This window comes from Suncus etruscus, chromosome 5 (genome assembly GCF_024139225.1).
Source record: "Suncus etruscus isolate mSunEtr1 chromosome 5, mSunEtr1.pri.cur, whole genome shotgun sequence".
In the NCBI taxonomy this organism is placed as follows: Eukaryota; Metazoa; Chordata; class Mammalia; order Eulipotyphla; family Soricidae; genus Suncus; species Suncus etruscus.
In genome coordinates this window covers 53,383,014-53,410,941 of record NC_064852.1, presented here as the reverse complement: position 1 = coordinate 53,410,941, position 27,928 = coordinate 53,383,014, and the positions used below count along the sequence as shown (strand labels likewise).

The following is a 27,928-nucleotide window of genomic DNA, read 5'->3' as shown; positions in this document are numbered from 1 at the left end:
GGCTCTACACTCAGAAATCACTCCTGGCAGGCTCAGGGGACCATATGGGATGCTGGGATTTGAACCACTGATCTTCTGCATGTGAGGCAAATGCCTCACCTCCATGCTATCTCTCCAGCCCCTATATTTTTCTTTATTTAAACACCATGATTACAAACATAATTGTAGTTGGGTCTCAGTCATAACAAGAACACCCCTCCTTCACCCGTACAACCTTCCCATCACCAATGCCCCCATCTCTTACCTCCTCCACCCCCCACCTGTATTCGAGACAGGCTTTTTATATCCCTCACTCACTGACATTGTTATGATAGTTCTCGGCATAATTATTTCTCTAACTGCACTCACTGCTCTTTGTGGTGAGCTTCATATCTTGAGCCAGTCCTTCTGGCCCTCATCTCTGGGAATTATTTCAATGTCTTCAATTTTTTTTAAACTCATAGATGAGTGAGACTATTCTGTGTACAAACTCAAACACTTACCTGCCTCTCAACAGATTTTCAGGTGTTGCTTAAATTCTGTGCCTGACTCACTTCAGAGTCAATCCATCCCTCCACATACACTCCCTGGCTGTCACTAGCACCCCTTTTCTGATTCAGCAGAAACAATTGCCTACCTCACAGGGGTCCTGAGAAGGCCAGGTAAGGTCACACATGTAAAACCCTTAGCATGATGCTCAGTGACTCAATGAGTTAAGGGACAGTCACATTCTACTGGGGTCACACATGAAGGAGCCAATGGACTCCCTACGGGACATCACTCTAGTTTTTAGCAAGTTTTCTGTTTCTTACACAAATATTGGCAATGTGCCAGGTGCTGTAAAAGCTCAGACCATTTGTAATCATCTTCACCCTCATGACAGAGCAGGAAGTCCCCATTGGACAGAAGAGATGAGGCACTGAAAAACAAAGCGACAGAGGTTCTAAGGGCAACGCCTGGCCTGGAGCCCAGGAACCCCCACTCCGAACCCTCTCTCACCACCCCCAACTCCTGCGCCAGTGCTGGATTCAGTTGCCTGCTAGGCGCAGGCTATCATGTGCTGGTGGCAGTTCTCTGAGGAACATGCAGCAGGTCCCATGATTTCTGTTCCAGACTCTGCATCTCATTCATCTGCATTAATTCCTAAAGCTCCTGTCAAGGAATGTGCAGAAAATCAGTGTGAACAAGACAGGCTCGGCCCCTGATGTGGCTCTGCTGCCCAGACCCTTCAGAGAGAGCAGCTCAGGGAGAAAGTTGTTCTGAAAACAATGAGAAGGGATGGGGTTCATCTCAGGAAAGTCCTGTTCTGGGCTCTCAACCAGGGGTTGGGGCAGAATGATGGGGTAGGAGCACGATCTTCCGCTAGAGGGCGAGAGTTAGCCATACTGGCTCAAGACTGGGACTGAAGGATGCTGAGGGTGGACATGGGGTGTTGAGGGGCCTTAGAGAGTCCCGGAGCATGAGGGCTGGGAAGAATCGCTGGGTTTTGACAATGAAGTCCTTGTGGAGGGGACCATGACCATCTCCTGCTTGATCTCCACTCTGTGCCCTGGACTCTGCACTCTGGGCTTCTGGGAGTTCCCACCCTATGCCTCTTGGACTGCAGCTGGGACTCTTAAAAAGCCAGGCAGGAGATGAAGGAATAGCTGAAGAAGTTCTACAGTTTGGGTATAGGAAGATGAGCCAGTCTCTGCAAACTCACAGTTAATTCAGGACGAATGATCCAATGAATAATCCAGGGAATCTTGACCCCTGGCCTCAGGCTTCCTTTTGTCTTCTTGTTAAGTGCAGTCAGCCCTGTCATCTCCACTGGCCCTAGAACACATCAGGGACAAACCTGGAACCTTTCAGGTCTGTCTGCTTTCCTCCATCTCCATGCTGGCTGCCTGCTCATGACCCACCTGTCAGGGGAACTCAGGTGTACCAGCTTCCTTCTCAAGCAACATCCAAGTTCCTGTCCTCTCACCCTCAAAGAGGTCTTTGAATATCTTCATAGCTCCTCCACCTCCTCATCCCAGCCCATGTCCTTCACAAGGGCCAAGGTTTTTTTCTAGACTTGTGGGGAGAGCTTGGCTCTTGTCCCGAGACAGAGAAAACACGTCAGAGATTGTCAGATTATAAGGAAGGAGACTATGATTTCTAGGAGCATGTGAGGAGGGTGAAGGAAAGTAGTCAGATTTCCAGGTCAGATGCACACTGGCTTCTGCCCTCCCAGATAATAAAACCAACCATAGCCTGTAGAAGGATCATTTCTACAGCTGAAAACCTGCAAGTTAACTTGTAACTGGGACCTTATCAAGCAGGGCAAAAGAGGAAAGTATTGTGCCTTTGCTAAAGTGTGAAGGAAGTTCTGGGAGTGCCTGTGACTTTGAAAGGGTGTCCTTAGCTCTCTTCTTTTTCCCAGTTGTGAATAAGTTTCCTCAACAATAGCATACATGCATCTATAGGATCTGTTTATCAGATTGGCTTGTCCATTTACTTGCTTGTTGCAGCCTAGATTATAGAATGAACGATCCATAAAGTTATAAACCCTGTTGATATTGATGACCTCTGAGTCCTCACTTTCTACTTAGGTCCATGTAAGAAGTAGGGACCCTGTAAGATTACACCTTATTTTATTCAAAACAAAGACCATCCCTGGTTTCTTTGTATATGTTTGTTTACGATTTGTTTTTACCCAAAACAAAGATCGTCTGATATGTAAACCTGATCAGGACAGACTCAGGATAACCCGAGTTATCTGCTCTTCACTATGTTCTTACTGCCCCACCTGGAGGTGGTCTCTGTACTCAATAAAGACAGTTCTGCAGGGTTGTGGGAGGGGGACGGAGGTGGGCATAAAAAAATCAAATGAAGAAAAAAAAAAACAGTGTGATTACAAAAAAAAGGAATAAAGACATACTGGCAGGCAGCCTGAGGAAGATACGAGGTAGAAGACTGCCAGACTATACATGTTTCACCCTCAGATTGTTTTGGATTATTTCATGCTGATTCAGACTCATTCACCTGGGATTAGAGATATGGCACATGGAACCTGAACAGTGACCTAGGACCCAGGAATCTGAGAAGATCACAACGATAGTGAGTGACTTGACCCTCAGGTGAATTATCACCATGAGGCCCCCTCAGGCTGGACTGAATGTGCCATGCCTTTCACTAGAACATTGGTGTACATGGCCCCTGTTCTGAATGGCTTCATGTTGCTCTGATTCATCTACCTGCATTTCTCACTCCAGACTTTATGTGCCAGTCTCCATAGAGATTCTCCTGCATACATGCTACAAGAGGGGAAGAGTATCTTCCTAGAGATGACAAGTTCTTGATCTAAAGACCTTCCTGGGGCTGATAATTTATTGTTTACTACTGGCACTAAACAGATCCCTCCCCCCCCCCCCCATTTCCCAAGATTGATGAGTCAGCTATCATCTCTGCAGACTAAGAGTCTGAAAATGACTCAACCAGAGATATTCTGCACCCGAAACACTCAGTCAGTAGACAAGCTGGTGCTGGCAATCCAAGTCCTGGGCACTGTCAAATGATTCAATGTTTGGAATGGTTATGGATTTATTAACAGAAATTACACCAAAGAAGATGTCTTTGTTCACTGGACATCTATTAAGTAAGTTACAGCTACACAGTAAGTTTCTGTGTAGCATTGGATATGAGGACACTGTGGAGTTTGATGTTGTGAAAGGAGAGAAGGGTCCAAAAACTGTTAATATATATGGATCTGGTGTAATGCCAGTGAAAGGTAGCCAATATGCTCCCAATTAACATAGGTTTGGTTGATTCACCTCCCAGCCTCACTCAGCTGCTCCACCACGTATGATGGCAGAGGCCCTCTCAGGCGGGACAGAAGCAGGCAGTGTAGGAGAGAGCTCAAGACTCTAGACAGCATCCCAGACATCAACGTTTTCCATCTTTCATTAATCAGGGGCACTTTTTTCAAGGACCTCGGTCCCCCAACCTGCAGCAGCTTATTGAGGAGACCCTGCAGTCACCACAAAAAGGTGGAGATGGAGAATCTCCCAGCTGAAGCCCAACTGAGAAGCTTCTTTTAGAACCTCTTGCACCTAGGTTACTTCCAAAAATTTAATTTTCATCTAGGTTAACTTCTTGACCCTATTTACATCAGTCTCTATATTGCTGGTTAAACTGTGTTTTATCTGTATAGAACTTAATAGCTACTGTTTTGTTCTATTCATCACTGCAAACAGAAAATTTTGTATCTAACTTTAGTGGTTTAATATTAGTCTCACAATTCTAGGGAAATGCATAATGTTGTTAGAGTTTTAAAAGTTCTCGGCTATCCTAGTAAATACCTTCCAATTACTATGATGTTTGATTATGTATATTATGTGGCAACTTATTCTTAAATTGTGTCTGCAAAAATGTTCTAATGTCTTTGTCCACAGAAATTTATGGAAAAGGAACGTGGATACTATAGGATATTATTATAGTGCTTATTATAAAAATGTTCTCAATATTAATTTGTACCTAAAATATTACTATGAACGATATGTAATCCACTTTGATATAAAATAAAATTAAAAAAATGTTTTAGCAAACTTTTTTTTTTTGGTTTTTGGGTCACACCCGGCAGCGTTCAGGGGTTACTCCTGGCTCCATGCTCAGAAATCACTCCTGGCAGGCTCAGGGGACCATATGGGATGCCAGGATTCGAACCAATGACCTTCTGCATGAAAGGCAAATAAGGCAAATGCCTTACCTACAAGCTATCTCTCCGGCCCCAGCAAACTTATTTTAAAATTAAAAAAAAATATATATATATATATATATCTGCAGAAAAGTTCCTGTGATATTTTAGGGAAGTTTATGAAAAAGGAACTTGGATGTTTTAGACTAAGTGCTTGATGTAAGAATGTTTAAGAATTTTCAAATTAAGTATATCTGCAGAAAGGTTCTAATGTCTATGCTCAGAGAAGTTTATGAAAAATGTTGTCATTTGTATAAGGCAAGAATAGGGGAAAAGTTGATTGTTTTGAGAATGATGTATACACAATCTAACCTATGATGCTTTTATAGCCAATTCTATCTTTACTAGTAGGAGATTGCTAGGAATTAGCTACAACAGTAACTAACTTAAAATTTCCTCACCACCATGACCAGAGTGACAGGACAGTGGTAGGGCATTTGCCTTGCATGTGGCTGATCCAGGACAAACCTAGGTTCGATCTCCAGCATCCCATATGGTCCTCCAAACCAGGAGCGATTTCTGAGTGCATAGCTAAGAGTAACCCCTGAACATCACCGGGTATGGCCCCTAAAACAAACAAACAAACAAAAATCTTACCACCTTACTTAATGCTAAAGTTTTTTTTTCCCTTTTCTTTTTTTATTTCCCAGATTTTACTGTGCCTATGCAAAAACAACACTATTTTTATAAGTTCTGATCTGGGGTTCCCACCTTTTGCAGAGAACAATAGAACACAACTTATGTACCCTCTGAATATTTTGAACAAAGAAGGGGCAGTTCTTAGATTACACAAAACAAAGATCATCCCTGGTTTCTTTCTGTTTGTTTACAACTTGGTTTCACCCAAGACAAAGATTATTTTATATGTAAACCTGGGTAGGACAGGCTCAGGATAGCATGAGCTATCTGCCTTATTATGTACTTACTGCCCCACTTGGAGGTGGTATCTGTACTCAATAAAAACAGTTCTGGCAGGCAGCTTGAGGGAGATATGAGGTTGAAGACTGCCAGATTATACATATTTCCCCCTCAGCCCAGTTTAGACTGTATCATGCTCAGCCCTGATTCAGACTTGTTCTTTTGGGGTTGGAGATGGGTTATGTGGGATGATTTTATAGGACTCCATAATGTTTGTTGAATAATCTAAAGTCATGATTGGAGCAGAAAGTAAAATAGAGATTTCCAGGGGCTTGAGAAAGGGATTGGGGTGGTTTAATAAGAGTTTCAATTTGGGATGATAAAAATGTTCTGAAAATAGAAGGATGGCTGCACAAGAATGTGAATGTATTTAATTATAGCAGCCTCTTGAGAGCTTGTTCTGGGCTGATACTGCTCTGAGCCCTGAATAGCTAGCTATTCAGTCCTGTGCATTCAGTCCTGCAACCTATGTCCTTAGTATTTACTACAGTCTCAAAGTAAAGGACTGAGGTAAGAAAAGAAGTTAGGTAACATGCCCACAGTCAGACCTAGTTAATGGTAGAGCTGGGATTTGAGGTCTTCTAGTAACCACAGGAACATCTGTCTTCCGGATTATCCAGAAGTGTGGATTTCCAAAAAGAAGAGTGAGAAATCAAGAAAATCTTCCTGGAGGAGTTGGACTGTAAAAAATACATTACACAAGGGTACTACCAAACAGATGACCCTTCTGTCATGACTGCTAAATCGGTATGTTCCTATTATTCACTATGGCCATAAGTCACCTGCCCCTATTCTCCTACCCCCAAATACCATCAAGAAAAGTATATACGGGGCCGGAGAGATAGCATGGAGGTAAGGCGTTTGCCTTTCATGCAGGAGGTCATCGGTTCGAATCCCGGCGCCCCATATGGTCCCCTGTGCCTGCCAGGAGCAATTTCTGAGCCTGGAGCCAGGAATAACCCCTGAGCACTGCCAGGTGTGACCCAAAAACCAAAAAAAAAAAAAAAAAAAAAAAAAAGAAAAGTATATACTTGGACAGAGGCCCAGCTATGTGCAGACTGTACCTCAGCCTTTGTCTTAGGGAACACCTGCACCTGGCAGGAGAAATTTTGCTGCCTGAAAGTGTGGTCACCCACCCCCACTCCAACACCTACCTCCCCACCCCCACATAGGATAGAGACTTGAAGGCCCAGGGTCAGCGCTGACTCAGTCAGTCCTCAATAGGCACCTGCTCCAGCCCACAGACACCAGAGTTGCAGCTGCTCTGAGACTCAGAGTGTGCTTGGGGGGGACTCTCCCCTCTCCCCTTCTACTCCATCACAGCCATTCCCGGGTGCTTGCATATTTCCCCTGCAGCTGCAGCAGTTGGACCATATGTGCCTGCTCTCTGCAGCACCAGATAGGCCCAATCTTTGGGGTGCACAGGTTATTCTGGGCTCAAGAACACACATCAGGACCTAAGGGAACTTGGTGTACGCTGAACAGGGCACAGATTCCACAGCAGAGGCAGCATGAATACAAGGTGGCCCTAATGTGTACATCAGATGCCTTCTCAGAATCCCCCTGATCTGCAACATAGTACTGGTGGGCTGGGGATTGTCTATCTCTGAGAGTAAGGAGATCTCAGAACTCCCACAGGCTTCAAAACAAGGAGGCTGGTGGCCAAGAAATTCTACAGGGCAGAGTGAGTAAAAAGATGTTTGTGGATCAAATCTGACTTCCTGATCTCTTACTCAATGGCCTTTTCCCCAGAGTCAAATTGCTGAAACTGATGAAGACCATGATTTTATCTCAGCCTTGTTGTCTGCTTCAAAGGGGACAAATGAATGTTTGTGGTAGGGCTGAAGCCCCTTGGTACCAGTAACAACAATGTGACCACATGAAGTGAGGATGATGGTGACATTTCTCATCCTACCCCATCTCAGCAGCCCTCACAAAATATCTCAGATTCAGGATGGGGTAAAAGTGGGGCAAGATGCCCCACACCCTTTAATTCCATCCAGGCTACCATGAAGAACAGAATCTAATTCTAGCTGCTGGTTATAATATAGTTTTCCACTGTACATATGAAGTCCAATGTTATGGACTGTTATCAATATAACTTGAATTCTAGGATACAGAACCTGAGAGGGCCAAGTTTCCGGAGAAAAAAGGGGCTGGGACAGCTGACTGAAGTACACAGGTGGGGGAACAGTCAGCACTGGAACCAGAGCTATTAATCAGCAGATAATAGGGCACAAAGGAGTGGCAGGGAAGGAACTTGGTCTAGAGGTGATATTGGCTGGGCAGTTGGGCAGTCTCATGGGCACTTTGGTGGTGGATAGGAAGTAACTAAACATGCAGAACAGAGATTTGAACACCTTTGTACTTCCATCATTCAAAGTGTAATAGTATAGAGTAGTCTGCCTTTTTCACAATCTGACTATGGATTTTTCAGAGAAGCTCAAAAGACAACCCAGGAGCAAGGGAAGGCCACAGCTGGGACCAGCTCTCCAAAACACAGCTTCTGAGATATACAGAACCCACTTCCAGGGCACCCATCTACTGCAGTTCCCACCAGGGCAGCTGCAATAAAGAGTGTTGTTCCCCCAGAGGGCTCTGAATCAAAAATCAAGTGGCAAGGGCAAGGCAAGAATGAATGTCTTCTTCACCTCTGTCTCCCTCAGGCTAAGCCATGCACTGGGTGGTAAACACCAATGACTTCCCAGAAATATTCCTTGCTCTTTTCTGTGTTTAAAAGTGGCATCAAATAAGGAAAACCACAGCCATGCTTCTGGGTATCACACCTAGGCCAGGGCCCAAATGTGCCCTGATCTATGATCTGTCTCCAGCTCCAGCTCATCCTGAACCCTTGCCTCATCTTCTCTTCCTTTCTCCTCTCCTGCTCCCACTCAGCCCCCCTTATCATTTCTTTCCCACATCTTTGAAGTCTGGAGGGACTGGACAAGAGATGGGATCACTCTGACCCCCTCTTTAGCTGCAGTCTCTGTTCTATGGCTCTTGTAGATTTTTTTCTCCCTGGGGATCATATTGGAGGGTATTTCTGACTTTTGAGAGGGAAGCAGGATCCTGCAGCCCACACAGTGTGTCAAACCTTCAGTCCCACTCCCACTGGCAGTGAGAAGTTTGAAAATGTCCTTTGGAACCCTTCCAAAAGCTCTCGGCTTTTCCTTGGCAGAGCTTTGGTTTCCTGTGATGTCAAAACATGCCACTAAGCATAACTTGCTGAGGTTTATATTTCATCCTCACTGGTTTTGAGTTAGACGAGGGCTTCCTTTGTGCCCACCCAGAAAAAACATGCCTGTGCAGATGGCTTTTAGACTTCCAGGACTGCGGAGAAGGAGAGGGCTCCCTCACAGAAGCTGTGAGAGCCAGTTCTCTTGTCTAAACTCCCCTTGCTGCAAAAATCCTTTTTCAGGAAAAGCCTCAGAAGCCCAGCTTTGCTTCTGTCAACGGAAGCCTGTTGTCTTCATGGCAGTCTCTATTCTGACATACTGCACACCAACCTGCACCAATTCAGGCCCCTCTGGCCTCCGCTATAGGTTCCCTCCTCAGTCTGCCCCCAATCTCTGAGATCGAGTCTTGTAGAGAGCTGCACTTGTGTTGGTATTAGTGAGACTTTTCAAATCTTTCTTTTTCACTGCATTGAGTCATAGATATATAAAGTTGAATGCCTCAGATCCAGCATGGTCCAGCATGTCTCTGAGAAAAGTGAGCAAAAGATTATTCAAAACTATAGCCACACTTTTTGGAAAATGATTTATTTTTATTTATTTTTATTGTAGTCAAAGTAAATTACAAATCTTTCACAGTAATATTTAAGGCACAGTGATAATGAATGGAGGGGCATTCCCACCACCAGTGTTGTCCTCCCTCCACCCCTGTTCTCAGCATGCATCCTTCTTCTCCCTCCTCTACCCTCTGTAATGCTAGTGCAACTGTTCCCCCCTGTACAGCTTGATGTAGCTTGGGTATCGATTCTGTTGTCGTTTGCTTTGAACTTGGTATTCAAGTCTGATCATTTTATTTTGGGGTTTTTTTTGGGGGGGAGTCACATAGGTTACTCCTGGCTCTATGCTCAGAAATCACTCCTGGCTGGCTCAGGGGACCATATGGGATGCCGGGATTCAAACCATTGTTCTTCTGCATGCAAGGCAAACGCCCTACATCCATGCTATCTCTCTGCCCCTCTGATCATTTTTTTTATTTCCACCAAATGAACATACAACTGTTTGGTCTTGGTATCATCCATTTGGAAAATAAATTTTTATGCCTGGGCTAAATGGCTGTTATACTACAACCTTTACTCAATTCTATTTTTATTTTGTTTTTTTCCCCCCAATACAAAAAGGGCACTTGACTTTGAGCTGTAGGTGATAGAAAAAAATTTTTGTGCTTTTTTTTTTCTTGGCAAATATTTGCTCGATCCATCGCAGTCATGCTCTGTAAGTATGGAAGTTTATTTCATTACATTTTGGAGTAACACACACAAAAACCAATGGTGAAGCCACAGAGTATTCTGATAAGGACTGCCTTATCCCTCTGAAGTTGAGCACTGAGTCTTAGAAGGTCTAGCTTGTTCAAGACTGCTTTGGCTTCTTCCCACTCACTCTGGCCTGCAATGTTGTCCAAGCAGGAGGAGTGTATCCACCTCCTGTCCAGGTCCCTCAAAGCAGCTCTGAGCCCAGATACTCCTACATCTTTCCATTCCTATCTGTTCTGCTCTACCAGCCCCAACATAAACACAACCAGCCCCAACAAAAGCACAGAAACACTGATTTGTCACACTGTGCTTTCAAGTGGCATCACAGTATTTCCCATGAAGTATGACCATTATAGCAGATTGACTACATTTCTTCACTCTCAGTTGTTTTGCTGGTAGACACGGCTTTCTCCTACATATTATATGAACTCCATGCTACCATATTGTTATAATTTGGGAAGGGCTTGGGTCACACCCAGTGGTTTTCAGGGCTTACTCCCAATGCCACTCAGAGATCACTCCTGGTGGTGCTCAGGGAACCCTACTCTACCAGAGCCAACCACATGATAGGTAAGTGTCTTGTCGACTGTGCTATCTCTCCAGACCCTCCCTTTGTTGCCTTGATTTTAGTTTTTCTCAAGAAATCATGTCTTCTAAATATATTTAGATAATGAATCAATTAATTTATTGGCATTGTTCATTCCTGTGTATATCAGGAATGTTTACATCTGTGCCAGTTTCTTTCAATCCACAGACTTCCTTTTAACATTATTTATGCTGAATATCTGCTGAGGGTGGAATATTTCCGCTGTTGTATGTCTTACAAGGTCCTCTTCACTTTAGTTTCTTTCTTTCTTTTTTTTTTCTTGGCTAGGTATAGAATTCTTAGTTGACAGATGGTTCTACTGCATTTTTTCATTCTCTTCCTATGTCCTCTATTTTTGTTGCTGATGCTAGTGATGACTGCGTTCATCATTATCTTTGACCCTCTGCATAGACATAGCTTGCTGCTCTAATTTCTTATAACCATATCTTTTTATCACTCATTGGTTTTGAATAGTTTTATTTTCATGCTCCTTGACAGTTTTCCACATGTTTCTTATGTTCAGAGCTTGTTTTATGTTTTATTAGTCTTGTGAGTTTATAGTTTTCATCAAATGTGGAATATTTTTAGCCATTAATTTTGAAAAAATGTTTTTCTTTATTTTCTAGCTTCTCCTGTTCTCTTTGTAAACTCCAATTGCATGTATACTCAGTTTTTTAAAAAATAGTCTCATGGTGGACCAGAGAAAAAACTCAGTGGAATGAGAATGTGCTTTGTATTCAGGAGAACTGGATCCAATCCCCAGTTGCCATCTGTCCCTAAGTACCTTGAATAGGGAACAAGTATACTCTCTGAACACTAACAAGTGTTTCTCAAAAACAAATTAAGAATTAAAAAACAACAAAAACCAAAAAATTAACAACACTAGTACTAAATTATCTCATAACTCTGTTTATTTTTTCCCTCTCTTTTTTCTCTCTATGATTGTTTGAGATAGTGATTAATGTTATATCTTCAAGCTCACTAGTTTTTCTTTTGCAATGTTTAATTTTCTATTCACTCATTCATTTAATCTAATCTCAAGCAATGCTGTTTTTACCTCCAGAAGTTAAAGTCTTTTTTATATTTTTCTCTGCTATCATTCTACATATTCAGTCTCTTGTCTAATTTCTTGAATAGGTGGAACATGGTTATAATAACTGTTGTCAATGTTCTTCTCTGCTAACTCTAACGTTTATTGTTAGCTCTAGGGAAGGTTCAATGTATAATTTGTCTCCCCTATATAAGTCTTATTTATCACTTCTTTGCCTGCCTGACAACATTTCACTTAATGCCAGACTTTACATGTTGATGTATTTTTGTAAATTTCTTGTTCTTTGTTCTGGGGCATGGTTACATTACTTGGAAAAGCTTGAAGATTCTAGATCTTATTTATATAGCCTGCTAGGTGGGTCTGCAGGTGGTGCTCATACAAAGTAAGTCATCCCCACTATGGAAGCAACACATTCCTGTTTAAGACCAGAGAGATTGTATAGAAGGTAAAGTACTTGCCTTGCACATGGCTGACCCAGGGTTAATTACTGGCACCAAATACGTTCCCCATTACTGCATATGTTCCCTTGGTTCCCACTGGCAGTGAGCCCTGACTATAGAACCAGAGTAAGTCCTAATCGCTGCTGGGTGTGGCTCAAAAGAAAATCAGAAATAAAAAAAGAAAACAGAAAAGCAAAACACCTCTATTTTGTGTTTTTTCTGAAATGCCTTGAATTAAAGTTTTGTTTTGTTTTTTTATTCTGGCTGTGGGAACAGACTGTTTTCAGCTCTGTGGCCTGAATTCTGTGCCTCTATTCCTTTCAGGCAATTCTCTTTCTGGGTGAGTAATCTCAGACCATGTGGCAGCTCAGTACAAACTGTTGGTGTCTAAGTTCTCTACTATCTTCTCTCTCATACTTATCCTAAAAATATACCTAACCACGGGACCGGAGAGATAGCATGGAAGTAAGGTGTTTGCCTTGCATGCAGAAGGATGGTGGTTCAAATCTCAGTATCCCATATGGTTCTCTGAGCCTGCCAGGAGCGATTTCTGAGCATAGAGCCATGAGTATCCCCTGAGCACTGCCGGGTGACCCCAAAACCAAAATAAATAAATAAATATATAAATAAAGATTAAAAAAACCTAACCACACTGACCTACCCACACATTTAGCCCCTTCTCAAGTCAACAAGCTCCCTGAAACTCACCTGAATATCTTCTCATTGTGCTATCACCCAGACTCTTTCTATGAAGAAATACGAATATTGTAAATATCATTGAATTTGCAGCTCTCAGAGATCACTGGTTGTTGCTTTTGTCCCATTTTTGGGAAACTATTATTTCATACACTTTATTCAATATTTTTAATGGTTTCAAATTGACTGCTTTATTTAATCCTAACTGTTCATTTCATCTTGACTAGGTCCAAAGCATCTACAAACTCACTTTATCTAAAGATGCTTATGACATCAATCACTCTCTTTATCTTTATAATCTTATAAAGTGAGTCTATTTTAAACTTCTTATTCTGAAATAATTAAAAGGTTCCACAAAGGGTTGAAGATATACTACTGGGTAAAAGTACTTGCCTTAGGGGCTGGAGAGATAGCATGGAAGTAGGGCATTTGTCTTGCATGCAGAAGGACGGTGGTTTGAATATCAGCATCCCATATGGTCCCCTGAACCTGCCAGGAGCAATATCTGACTGTAGAGCCAGGAATAACCCCAGAACTGCTGGGTGTGACCCAAAAACAAATAAACAAATGAACATACAAAAAAGTACTTGCTTTAGATGCAACTGGTGCCAGTTTCATTCCCAGCATCATATATAGTCGCTGAGCTATAACAGAAATGAACCCTTAACATAACTATATGTGGCCTCAAAACATAACAAAATCAAATATTCACAAGTTTTGCATATACAATACATTTTATAAAGAAGGAAATACGGGGGCCGGGCGGTGGCGCTAAAGGTAAGGTGCCTGCCTTGCCTGCGCTAGCCTTGGACGGACCGCGGTTCGATCCCCCGGTGTCCCATATGGTCCCCCAAGCCAGGAGCAACTTCTGAGCACATAGCCAGGAGTAACCCCTGAGCGTTACCGGGTGTGGCCCAAAAACCAAAAAATAAATAAATAAATAAATAAATAAATAAATAAATAAATAAATAAATAAATAAAGAAGGAAATACTCTATTTTCTTCCCCCCTTTCCTTTAGTTTAGTTATTGTGATGTCGGGAAGTGTACACTGGTTTTGGTATCTTGGTCTCCACACTTTTTGTATTTGTATTTTTTACTATACAAGTAATAAATGCTAATGGCAAAACCATAACATATAAAAATACATAGTTAAAATATACTATATTTTATGTATGAGAATATAGACATAGTAATCACATATATTACATATTCTCATAACAATATATATTGGGGAGTCAATAAAGAAGAAATGTTCAGGCTTCTTCCCCTCACAGAATGTTGGAGAGAATACACTCTCTTTGTCTCTCTTCACACCCACTCTTCTCAAGCATAGAGAAGTAACTGTTCTGTTGAAGGTCAATAGTTGACCATATTTTGCTAGCCATATTTTGCCAGCCCTGGAGTGCTCAATTTTCCCCCAGGACAATGCTCACATCTCCTTATTTTATTCTCTCTGAAATACTTTGGCAAGTGAGACAGGCCTATGATGCCATTGGGGAACTGGTTTTATGGTCTATTCTCTAGGTCCATTTCTCCATACGTTCAACTCCTGGGTTTCTGGGGAAGCAGGAGTTTCTACACTGCTCTACAGTCCTGCTCCTCCAGCCTCCTGGTAGAAGACAGAGAATATTTGACAACAGGTCATCCCTGACCTGGGTGGGAAATTCAGTAGTGACTGACCCATTAGGAAAACTATTTTTATGCCAATTTCTACGTGAGAATTTTCCATCATCCAAAATTCCTAAGGAAAGAGGGGAAGTGGTATTGTTTATCAAACCTTAGAACCTGGGCAGGAGCGGTTATGCAAGCGGTAAGGTATCTGTCTGCCTTGTGCTTGCTAGCCTAGGACAAACCGTGGTTCAATCCTCCAGCGCCCCATGTGGTCCTCCAAGCCAGGAGTGATTTCTGAGCACATAGCCAGGAGTAACCCCTGAGTATCACCGAGTGTGGCTGGAAAAAAAAAAAAACAACAAAACTTAAAGCCTAAGAAATTACATCATCAGTTCAAATTGCATTATTGAACAATATCATATAGTTTTACCCACAATAGATTTCTATCCTACATGGATCTATCCCTATTGTCATATATTTAGCATGTTTTCACATTTTCACAAGTATAAATAATATAGCAATATGATGAACAATGGTGCCTCTATATAATCTTGACACTTTGCATATAATCCTAAAATTCTCAGTTATGGCATTGTAAGAATATAATTTTAAAATAATAATATAACAGAGAATAAGCAACTAAAAGTCTATTTAAGGGGCAGAGACCTGGCAATAGAGAAATGGCACTTGCTTTGCATGAGGTGAAACCCAAGTTCTATCTGGGTACCACATGCCTGTTCCACCCTGGTTTGGCTTTGGCAGCCCCACTAATTGTCCACTGTGGTTGCCTGAATTCCTTTGGGGAGTGATCACCGGTGACTCTAGCACTGATTGAGTGTCCTCTAAATCAATTATATAGCTTGAAGTGAGTCTTATAAATTTATATATGACAAAGTTTCAAAAATAATTTTAGTTCAATTTCATGTCTAGTTCATGTTTGATACTGCTCCTTTTCTACAATATTAAGTATAGGTCATTTCTCAAACACAAATAGTAAAGCAAAAATCATCTGATTTAGTTTTGCCAAAGTAAAAAATTTTCCTGGAGATGTGCTGATTTTCATTTTATCATTCTATGTTTTTAAAATGTTTCCTATTATATTTATTTCTTCCCTTCTATTGGTTTATCTCTGATTTACAGTACTACAAAATTTTGGAGCTACAGCTTTTAGAAATGCAACTTTGTGCATAGGACTCACCACATCCATCACCATACTCCCTTGCCACCCAGATATCCTCTCATTCATCCTATCTACCAACTGCTATTCTCCAATAACCAGCAGAATTTTCTCTGAATTTTTAAGTTAGTTTTGTTGTTTGTTTCCCTTGTATTTTTTTATTTTCTTGTAGGACCATACCCAGTAGTGTTCAGAGATTACTCCTGGCTTTGCATTTAGGAATTACTCCTAATGGTGCTCAGAGAACTATATGGAATGCCAGTGATGGAAACCAAATTAGCCACTTGCAAACAAGCACCCTACCTTCTGTACCATTGTTCCCTATTGACTTTGTATTTTCTTGAGTTATTTATATCCCCATTATAGTTAAATTATAACTCACAGTAACTCACTCTCATTTCCTTTCCTACTTTACTTATCCAAATCATGACAAGGTCTGTTCATTTTGTCCCCAATGATTCAATTTCAGAGTCATTCTTATTTTTCATATGTGAAAATTGAGGATTTTAGGGAAGATGACTAAAGAATTTTTTTATTTATTAATAATTATTATTTAAAGATCCATGTTATTTACCAATAACTTCAAAAGTTATTGATAGTTGAGTTATAGGCATATCATACTTCAACACCAATCCCAATTTCCTCCACCAGAGTTCCCAAACTCCATCACATATGGTGGTTTTTGTATTTTGACTAAAAGTTTTAATTCTCTGTGATGGATTAGCCTCCTTAACTATTTGCTTGAACTTTCAACTTACTTAAGACATACGTGACTAAGCTAAGCCTAGCTTAGCTGACCAGAAAACAAGTAGCAGAGTGGTGGGCAGGACTCTCCCCAGAGCCTGAATCTGAGAAGACATTTACAAATATTTGTGCAGATTTTCACAGCACCCTGACAGAGATATGAGCCCTGGAGCCAGAACTTCTAACCAAGTTCTGTTTCTCTTATCTAGATATAGGCTCAGAGTCCATGACTCAGGGTCCATGGGGCTCTGAGTCTTGCATTCTGAAGCCTCCTTGAAGGCCCAAAGTCTAATGTCCTATGTTCTGTGAGAACCTGAATGTCACTGACACTGTTGAGGGAGTAGTCAACAGCTCCCCAGGTTGGCTACTATGAGGCTTTGAACTGCAGATTTCCATGAGGCAGCCTCAGTTTTCAGAACTAAATTGTTTAAAGAAGGTAGCTGGGGCTCAAGGAGCCACTCAGGGGGTCATTCCTTGCCCGGAATCACAATGTTTGTGGGCCTTTGTGTCTGATGGATGGGGACTCCAAACTCACAACCCAGTCCCCCTCCCCCCAGAGCCAGGATCCACAACCAACACATGAGCAACAACAGGACAAGGAATAAAGACAGTAAAGAGGGGCTTAAGGAACAAGAAGCTGTAGACTAAACACTGGAGCACTGGAGGTCGTCATCAAAGGTGAATTCTCAGTGCTAAGGATATTAGCTACCTGATATCTCATATCTCCACTCTCTTCTCCTTTGGGAGCCTATTTTCTTTCTTTTTTGTTTTGTTTTGTTTTGTTATGCAGCCATACTTGGTGGTACTCAGAACTTACTCTGCACTCAGGAATTACTCCTGGTGGTGCTCAGGGGGCCTATGAGGTGCCAAGGATCGAACCTGGAAAGGGTGTATGCAAGGTGAATGATTTATCCACCATACCATCACTCCAGACCCTTTTCTTTTTTTCTTTTCTTTTTCCTTCTTTTCTTTGAGGCAAGATGATTAACAACACTTTCCTCTATAGGACTCCATGGATCCAACATTCCAATCCCACATTGTCCACCAGTGCCTGCTTTCCAATGCCATTGTCTCAGAATCTTTTCACTGTGGTAAGTTCAGTTCTATAAACCAATTCTTGGGTAATGTTGCCTTTGACCCTGTTTTGTTTCCTGATTCTGCTTCTTTTAAAATTTCCTTTCCTTCTTTTATTGTTTCTTTTTTGGTTGTATTTGTTGTTGGGTTATGCCCAACAATGATCAGGGCCAACTCCTGGCTTTTTCTCAGGATCACTCCTAGCATTAATAGGGGACTGACTATATGGGATGATGGGGATCAAACTGGGCTTTGTAATTTGCAAGAAAAGTGCCCTACATGCTGTGTTATCTCTTTAGGCCAACTTTGCTTCTTTGTATTCATACATTGTCTTTCTCTCTATCTCTCTCTGTCTCTGTCTCTATATCACTCAGGGGCTGTCAACTTTGTACCTGACTTGCTTCCATACATCCCAGTGACTTCTCTTGGCTTCTTTTTTGACTCAGACCACATAGGGCTGTCAGATTCTTATAAAATCCCAGACTGTCAATGACCACACTGGCTTCCTCATGTATCATGGCTAAAGTCTAAAATCTAAAATCTAGTTTAAAATCTAAAATTCTGCAGCATGTTTGCTTGTTCAGGGATCACTGTAATGACCTGAGGATTTTGTGTTCAAGTTACTCCCCAAAAGCACAGGAAACAATAGTAGAATAGAGAAGATCTTTGTTGATAACTTAGTAGAGAAGCATGTGCACCACATAGCCTGGAGAGCAAGCTCTGAAGAAAGAACCTAAAGTCCTGTTCTATGGTCAGCAGAACTAGGATGAAGTAAACAGTTTAGTAGTTTTCCAGGAAAAGCGATTAGGCAGATGGATGAGAGCAAAGAGGTATATGTGCAGTTGAGGGACATATTGTACACATACATATGTGTTCAGGAAATGGCCTCCCAGGAGAGTTTTTAGTGTAGTACTGAGGATAATATACTGGAAGTCAAAGATGACTCTGCTTAGCGGTCTCCACTGATGGGTATTGTGTCCTTATCAATGCACGAATGTTTTTAAGGTTCTGTATTGGCTCAATCAAAACCAAAAGACTTCGACAAATCAGTTCCATACTTTCTAAATTCCAGATCACGGGTTAGATTATTTTAGCATTTCTTAACCCTGGGAGAGTCCTTCTAAATTTTTGAGGGAAAAGAAAGAGGTAAAGTTGCTAAAAAGCTTTGACAAAGTCTGCCACATAGTTTATAATTTGTTCAATATTTGTACAGGTTTTCTTTTTATTAGTCCCAGAGCATATCAATCTTTTCAGTTCCAATGTATATTCTCTTTATAGTCCTTTCCCATATTCTTTACTATAGAGTTTTAAATTTGCCTCACTTCCTATCAACTTCATCCTTTAATGCTTAATTAGCATTTCTACTGTGATTTTTTTCAAGTCATTAACCATGTATAACACTTTCTATACTGATTAAAATGTTCAAACTCTTGATGGAACTAAGAGTTCAGTATGCATAAATTCTTTTCATCAATGTACAGTTGAAAGTGCTTGCATATCATAATAAACAAGCCTATGTATTGTTAATAAAAAGTTCTGTGGAGTTGTAATTCTATGTTTAAATTTAAAACTGATGCCATAAATGATTTTTAAAATGTGGCTAATTCTTATAAACAACTCTTATAAACTTGCTCATCACCTCTCAGTGTCAACATAGAAATTAACAGACATGCCTTTCACATGATCACCAAATGTGCTGTGTTCTTCGGCAGAAGTGATCAAGGAAAATAAATATGCCCAGATGAACTCAGAGAAAAAAGATTGTGTTTTCCATCATCACCTCACAGAGTAGCACATTATGTGCTGGTGATATATATTATGTATTATACACAAGTAGAGTTGGTTTGGAAGGGGGACTCTATAAATGCTGTGGGACAGTGGACAAGGGTGGCACTGATACTTCACAGCCAAGCATTAACACTTGTTCCAATATGCAGTTCTTCCCAACATAATTTCAAAAATTTGGAACCTCTCTCTGAGCATATGTATCTCTCTTTACAGTCAAATCATGCAGAAATTTATATTGTCAGTATTATATTTCCCAGCTTGTTCCAGTACTTGTCACAAAAACCTGGTTCTGAGAACAGGTGCTTCCCTTCCTAGGTCTGTACAGGATCTCTTTCCAGGCTCAAGGGGTCTACTTAGGAAACAATATCTGGAGGCCAGAGCAATAGAACAATGGGTAGGGTATTTGTCTTGCACACAGCCAACCCATGTTCCAGCATCCCATATGATCCCAAAAAACTTGTTTGGAGTGATTTCTGAGCGTAGAGTCAGGAGTAACCCCTGTTCATCTCCAGGAGTGCACCCCCCCTGAAAAAGAACCAATATCTGGAGACCACTATTTAAATCCACCCAATCTTCTCCTCCTTGGACCTCCACACCAATCTCAAATAAAAGCGTCTCTTATACACACTTGCTCTTCTTAGACACCATCCCAGGGGCTGGAGCTGCACCCTTCACTGACTGCCTTCATGTCTGGTGTTGCATGAGAGGCTTTCACATGTACACCCCAATAATGCTTTTATGTGTAAATCCCAATGTCCCTCACTTTTCATTATGACTTGACCATCTATGATTTAACTTGACTCACGCTTAATCAGCAACTAGCTTCCAAGCCATGGAGTTAAGGAAGCATAAATGCAGCTGATCTTTCTAAACCACTAGACTTAAGCTTCCTTCTGCTACAAAAGAGTTTCCTCTGTGTATCCAGGCCTTTCACCTTATCTCTCAAGGCCCAGGGCTCCTGGATCAGAGACAGTTGTTATCATTGCTATGCAGCTGGATTCATGGTGAGTCATAAACAGGTCATGAATTAGGAACAAGCCCCAAGACTATTGTCATTGTTTATAGTTTCTACAGGGGCCTCTCTACACAGGACCTGGCTCCACATAGGCTCATTTCCCTGCCAGGTCTTGCCAAAGACCATCCCACTGAAGATGGTCATACTGAAGTTTCTCCAGGGTAGTCACCCACAAGTTCCCCTAGCTGAGGGACTGGAGTATCATTCTCTACCACAGTCATGGCCCCACATGCACTGGGTGGTCACTTGTTAAGTACTTTAGGGCAAAGGTTAAGTGTGATGTCACTTCACAAGCCCAGGCTTAACTTTATGTAGTAACAGGTTCACTCACTGAGCAGCTGTTGACCACCTACGAAATGTTTAGGTAATCTGTAAAGATAAATTCATTAGACATTGTTCTTGACCTTGTGTGTCTTGTTTTGTAATGAATCAACATATATTCAAATGAGTGATTATAATCTGATAAGCAAGACTAAAGGGAAAACATAGTATCATCTGTTCTATTGTTTATTCTTTGTGAGTTATACATATAGAAACCATATTCCATATTTAAAAACTAATAAGTAATTACAAAATGAACACTGATAAAAATTAAAACCATGAACCAGGTTTAAATGAAGAACATATGCTGATACCTCAATGCCTTCTGCTTCTCGTGTTCAAATCGAAATCCTCCCACAACACTCATCATCTAGAGATTCACTATGCTACCTGTGAGTAAGCATACCTGTGCTTTCTTTTTTATTTTGTCTCCTTTTTCTACTAAAGAATGTGGGTTAGCTTCACTTGTTCTAGGAAAAGAATCATTTTTTGCATGGTGTGAGGTAGGGATTTCTCCCCCTTGGTAAGCCAATTAATTATTCTAGTAGTGTTTATAGTAGTGCTGTCTGTTTCACCTCTGCTGTACAATGCAAGTTTTGTAATAAATAAATAAAACCTCAACATGTATTTATATCTATTTTATATCTCTATGTTATTGGTTTGTTTACTTATTCTAGTCATGATAACTCATGATACTAGTTCCTCTAGAGTTACTCTTGATGTTTGTCTCTTCAATACAATATTGAATAGATTTTTAACTGTCAAAAATAATAATTTTTATTGAGCTAACTGTTTTTGAAATGCAATATGGAGGGTTGAAACTTTGTATCGGAGAAGGAGATGAAGGACAAGACTTAACTCTTAACTTATCTAATTTTTCATTAATATCTTTCAGAGGTAAAAGTATAATTTTCATCATAAAGGTTCTTTACATGTTTCAGTAGATATACTCCTAAATATGGTAAATTTGTATTTATTTTTAAGAAATTCCCCCAGTCTGAAAGGCCAGAGAGATAGTACAGTGGATAAGGCACTTGCCTTGCACACAGTTGACCCAGTTAACTCCCCTGCATCTTGTAATGGTCCCCCAAGTACAGCCAGGAGTGACCCTTGAGTACTGAGCATGAGTCAGGTATTACCCAAAGCAGACACACACACACACACACACACACACACACACACACACACACACACACACACACACCAAAGAAAGAAATTCCAAGATCTATAAAGAGCTACCAATTAGTGTTGGTCTCTTCAGATTCTTGTCAACATTAATTTTATTGTCCATCTTTTATTGTAGCCAAGGTGCTAGATATAAAATATCTCATTGTGATTTTAATACCTTTCTAAAAATGATAATTATTGAGTACCTTTTGAGATAATAGTTAATCATTTGATTAAGATGAAATGTCTATTCAATTTTTTGATCAATTTTAAATTGGATTATTTATCCTGTTATGATTGAGTTTTAGTAATTCTTAGGATATTCTATATATGTTTATTATGAATGGGATGTTTGTGTCCCTTCAAAGTTCATATGTTGAAATACTAACCCCCAGTTAGAAAATTTTAAAAGTTAATATTTAGGGTATTCCTTGGTCTGTTGTATCAAAGTTCACTTAACCAATCACTTCAAAACCATCTTGAGGAGAGAATTATTTAAAGTCTAGGACTCGCGGCCCACGGGCTGCAAACAGCCCTCCGTACAACATTTTGTGGCCCTGCCCTAGAAGAATCTTTTTTTGTTTTGTTTTGTTTTAATTGTTTGGGTCACACCCCCCTATGTTCAAGGCTTACTACTGACTTTGCATTCAAGGATCACCCCAACTTTGCCTCCTGCAGCCCCAGGTAAATTGAGTTTGAGACCCCTGGTCTAGGGGGATCACAACTAGGCAATCACCTAAAATTGTCACACAGAGAAATTTATATAGAGCACTTTATGTAGGGAGATTTTTGACAACACATTACACTAGTGTGACATAGAGGAAAAAAAGGATGAAGTTTCCAACTGCCTGCCTTGTGAATACACTGAGGAAGACAGAGGCAGAAGAGTCACAACACAGTACTCAGAGGGGGCTTCTCTTGCTGGAAATTTTTGTGATGGATACATTCTGTTTTAGTTCCACAAACATTTATTAATTTACTAATTGTTTCAGTGACCCTACTCTCCTTCTCACCTCAGGTACACATTGATCTGAGACATATTCTGAATCATAATTTATGATTTATGGCCCCCCCTTTTTTTTGTTTTGGTTTTTGGGTCACACCCGGCAGTGCTCAGGGGTTACTCCTAGCTCTATGCTCAGAAATCTCTCCCGGCAGGCTTGGGGGACCATATGGGATGCCGAGATTTGAACCACTGTCCTTCTGCATACAAGGCAAACACCTTACCTCCATGCCATCTCTCCGGTCCCCCAAGCCTCTTCTTACCTGCTTAACAACCTGTTTATGCCCCTAACTTTCCCACTACACTTTCCTGGTGGTGATTTAAATTAACAATGTATCTGGATTAAAACTTTTCCTAAAAAAAAAAAGTAACAATATCAAATATGAAGATAAAAAAAAAAAAAACCTCAATTTTGACTCTTCTCATATCCCGTCCTGGCATCCTTGACAATAGAATAAGTGATCTTAAAAACTTAGCTCTCCTTTGAGGTGTTTAATATATTTCCTCCTGTTTATTTCTGCTTCCGCTTGTTTGGAGAGTGCTGTTTCCTCCTTAAAGATGCCTTTAGTCTCAATGTCATGGAGTGTTTTACCTACATGTTGTTCTATATATACCTTATGGTTTCAAGTCTGATATCAAGGTCTTTAATCCATTTGAATTTTACCTTCATACATGGTGTTAACTGGGGATCTGTGTTCGTTTTTTTGCAAGTGGCCAACCAGTTGTGCCAACACCACTTGTTGAAGAGGCTTTCCTTACTCCATTTAGTGTTTCTTGCTCCTTTATCAAAAATTAAGTGCTTGTATGTCTAGGGAACATTCTCTGAGTACTCAAGCCTATTCACTGATCTTAGGGTCTGTCTTTATTCCAACACTATGCTGTTTTGATAACTATTGCTTTATAATACAGTTTAAAATTGGGGAAAGTAATGCCTCCCGTATTCCTTTTCCCAAGGATTGCTTTAGCTATTCGAGGGTGTTTATTGTTCCAAATGAATTTTAGAAGTGTTTGATCCACTTCTTTGAAGAATGTCCTGGGTATCTTTAGAGGGATTGCATTAAATCTCTACAATGCTTTGTGAAGTATTGCAATTATAATTATGTTAATCCCACCAATCCATGAGCAGGGTATGTGTTTCCACTTCCACGTGTCCCCTCATTTCTTGGAGCAGGGCTTTATAGTTTTCTTTGTATAGGTCCTTCAAATCTTTAATCAAGTTGACTCCAAGATATTTGAATTTGTGTGACACTAATGTGAAAGGGTTGTTTTCTTTTTTTTTTTTTTTTTTTTTTTTTTGGTTTTTGGGCCACACCCGGTAACGCTCAGGGGTTACTCCTGGCTATGTGCTCAGAAGTCGCTCCTGGCTTGGGGGACCATATGGGACACCGGGGGATCGAACCGCGGTCCGTCCAAGGCTAGCGCAGGCAAGGCAGGCACCTTACCTCTTGCGCCACCGCCCGGCCCCAAAGGGTTGTTTTCTTAATGTCCATTTCTTCCCTATCATTATTGGTGTATAAAAAGGCCATTGATTTCTGTGTGTTAATTTTGTAGCCTGCCACATTGCTATATGAATCTATTATTTCTAGAAGCTTTTTGGTAGAGCCTTTAGGGTTTTCTAAGTAGAGTATTATGTCATCTGCAAATAGTGAGAACTTGACTTCTTCCTTTCCTTTTCTTTTTTTTTTCTTTTTTTTTTTTTTTTTTTTTTTGGTTTTTGGCCACATCCAGTAACCCTCAGGGGTTACTCCTGGCTATGCGCTCAGAAGTTTCTCATGGCTTGGGGGACCATATGGGACGCCGGGGGCTCAAACCACGGTCCGTCCTAGGCTAGCGCTAGCAAGGCAGACACCTTACCTTTAGCACCACCGTGCCAGCCCCGACTTCTTCCTTTTCTATCTGAATTCCCTTGATTTTTTTTTTTTTTTTTTTTTTTTTTTGCCTAATCGCTATAGCAAATACTTCCAGTACTATGTTGAATAGGAGTGGTGATAGAGGACAGCCTTGTCTTGTGCCAGAAATTAGAGGAAAGGCTTTTAGTTTTTCTCCATTGAGGGTAATATTTACCATTGACTTGTGGTAGATGGTGTTAACTATATTGAGAAAGGAACCTTTCACTCTCATCTTGATGAGAGTTTTGATCAAGAATGGGTGTTGGACCTTATCAAATGCTTTCTCTGCATCTATTTATATGATCATGTGATTTTTATTTTTTTTGTTGATGCTGTGTATAATGTTGATAGATTTATGGATGTTAAACCATCCTTGCATTCCTGGGATAAAACCTACTTGATCAAGAGCCACTCACTGAGTGGGAGAAACTGTTTACCTAATACTCATCAGATAAGGGGCTAATATCCAAAATATACAAGGCACTGACAGAACTTTACAAGAAAAATACATCTAATAATCTAAACTGGGGAGAAAAAATGAACAGACACTTTGTCAAAGAAGAAATACAAATGGCCAAAAGACACATGGAAAGACGCTCCACATCACTAATCATCAGGGAGATGCAATTCAAAACAACTATGAGGTACCATCTCATGCCACAGAGATTGGTCACATCACAAAGAATGAGAACAATCAATGTTGGCAGAGATGTGGAGAGAAAGGAACTTTTATTCACTGCTGGTGGGAATGCCATCTAGTCCAACCTTTATGGAAAGCAATATGAAGATTCTTCCAAAAACTGGAAATTGACCTCCTAAACAATACAGCTATACCACTCCTAGGGATAATTATGCCCTAGGAACACAAAAATACAATACAAAAATCCCTTCCTCACACCTATGTTCATTGCAGTGCTATTTACAATAGCCAGATTCTGGAAACAACCAAAATGCCCTTCAACAGATATTTTTTTTTATTTTTTATTTTTTTTGGTTTTTCGGGCCACACCTGTTTGATGCTCAGGGGTTACTCCTGGCTAAGCACTCAGAAATCACCTCTGGCTTGGGGGGGGGGACCATATGGGATGCCGGGGGATGGAACCGCGTTCCTTCCTTGTCTAGCACTTGCAAGGCAGACACCATACCTGTAGCACCACCTTGCCGGCCCCTGTTTTTTTAATTTTTTTTTTCCTTCAACAGATAATGGCTAAAGAAACTGTGATACATATACACAATTGAATATTATGCAGCCATCAGGAGAGATGAAGTCATGAAATTTTCCTATACATGGATGTACATGGAATCTATTATGCTGAGTGAAATAGGTCAGAGAGAGAGAGAGATAGACATAGAATAGTCTCACTCATCTATGGGTATTAAGAAAAGTAAAAGACATTTTTGTAATAATTCTCAGAGACAAAAGAGAAGAGGGCTGGAAGGCCCAGCTCTTGACATGAAGCTCACCACAAAGAGTGATGAGTACAGTTAGAGAAATAACTACACTGAGACTATCATAACAATGCGAATGAATGAGGGAAGTAAAAAGCCTGTCTAGAGTACAGGCAGGGCTGGGGGGTGGGAAGGAAAGAGATTTGGGACATTGGGGAAGAGAATGTTGCACTGGTGAAGGGGGTGTTCTTTACATGACTGAAACCCAACCACAATCGTATTTGTAATCAAGGTGTTTAAATAAAAAAATGCAAACAAAACAAAACTTAGTTCTCCCCAAGTGTCTCCCTGGCCCTATATCCACCCTGTGGTGAGATGCTAGTAAACAATCATCACTCAAATCAAACAAACTGCAAATCCTTACCTTTGAGCTCTGACTCTCTGAGCCTGTTTTTCCCTGGCTCTTCTGGGGCATCTTTGGGTTTGTCTCTCTGTCTTCCTGTCTCCTATGATCTGCTTCTGCTCTCCCAAGATAGGGGCTAAAAGAGATGCTCTCACTTTTCACTGGTTGAAACTTTTTTTTCAGTACATACAATTAATTTTATTTGAATCTAAACACATACCATTCAGAAAATACCAAAAAAATTTTATGTACAAGAATTGATGCTACTGCATTTGGATAATGCTGGCAAATTCTCGCTAATAGCATAGCCCAGGAAACACCACCGAGGAAACAGTATATTAGAATAGATGTTGTGGCATTTGGCCCACACTTTGATAGCTCTCAGAATTAACCTGAAGTTGTCAATGTTTGGTACTAAATGTAAAATTTCATTGGTTACCTGGCAACCACCAAGACTTTTTATGCATCTTTTATCTAAATGTTTAAGCAAACTGTCATCTCGTAGGTCTAAATCTTCTGGAGGAGTTTGCAGTGCTAATCTTGAAAATAAAATATCAATCTCTGTTCCATCAAAAACATAGTTTGATAACTGGTACAAATGCTTTTCACAGCTCATAAATCTTTCACTTCTTCCTGTTATTTCAACTTATCATAGAATAAGGTGAAAAAGTCACTTCAATCAACATGTCTTGGGTACAACATACATGCATCAATTTGGGCACCTTTTGTATGTACTCCTACTCTGTAAGATCCAAATGTAAAAATTTTCCCTCCAACATTTTTAATTACAGATTAAGGAAGATTCTTGCTTTCACTGATTTCTCATATCCATTCTTTTACCAGGTTATTCAACTTCCCCAAAAGTAAAATCCTGCATTGTGCTACTCTTCCTCTTTAAACACCCTGAGGGGCTTCAAGCATCTCTCTAAGCTTCTGGGTAAGGATGCAGTTGGTCTCCTTGGGGGCTGCTAAGCTGATGGGAGAGGTAATGTCTTACTGTTTGTGTGGTGGTTTTGTTGGTTGTGACCTCTGTGTTGTAACTGAAAATAGCATCATCTCCTGAGCCTGCATCACCCAGTCACACCACCACCACACTCACAATAGCCGCCAGGGCAGCCCTGGGCATGATCCACTGAGCCTGGAGGACAGGGGGCCTGCCTCAGCCCTGGGTCCAACCCCACTCCTATGCCCACTCCCACCGCTTTAAGTGCTTCTCCTCCTCTGGTTGGCACTTCTGCAACTCAGGCCCTAAGCTGCATCAAGAGTTGTGGCCAGAAGTTATTTTGATACGCTGAGTCTCTGTAGCAAAAAACAAGATGGAACCCTGCCTGTGTCTCATCCTAGGGCCAGGAACCATCTGGAAGTTTGGGACCTCCAGAGAACCTGGAGACTTCCCAGAAGGCACATCTAGCCCTTAGCAGGTTTTGAGGTCTGGGACCTGGATTCCTCCTATATAAAATCACTCCACAACGCTGT

At 40.8% G+C, this 27,928-nt stretch overlaps 2 pseudogenes; one reads left to right on the top strand and one right to left on the bottom strand.

The window, feature by feature from the left end:
• Window positions 1-3,428: 3,428 nt before the first annotated feature.
• The window catches only part of LOC126008588 (Y-box-binding protein 2-like), a 67,674-nt pseudogene continuing 43,174 nt past the window's right edge, over window positions 3,429-27,928 (top strand).
• On the bottom strand, window positions 26,651-27,505 carry LOC126009359 (poly(A) polymerase alpha-like; annotated as a pseudogene).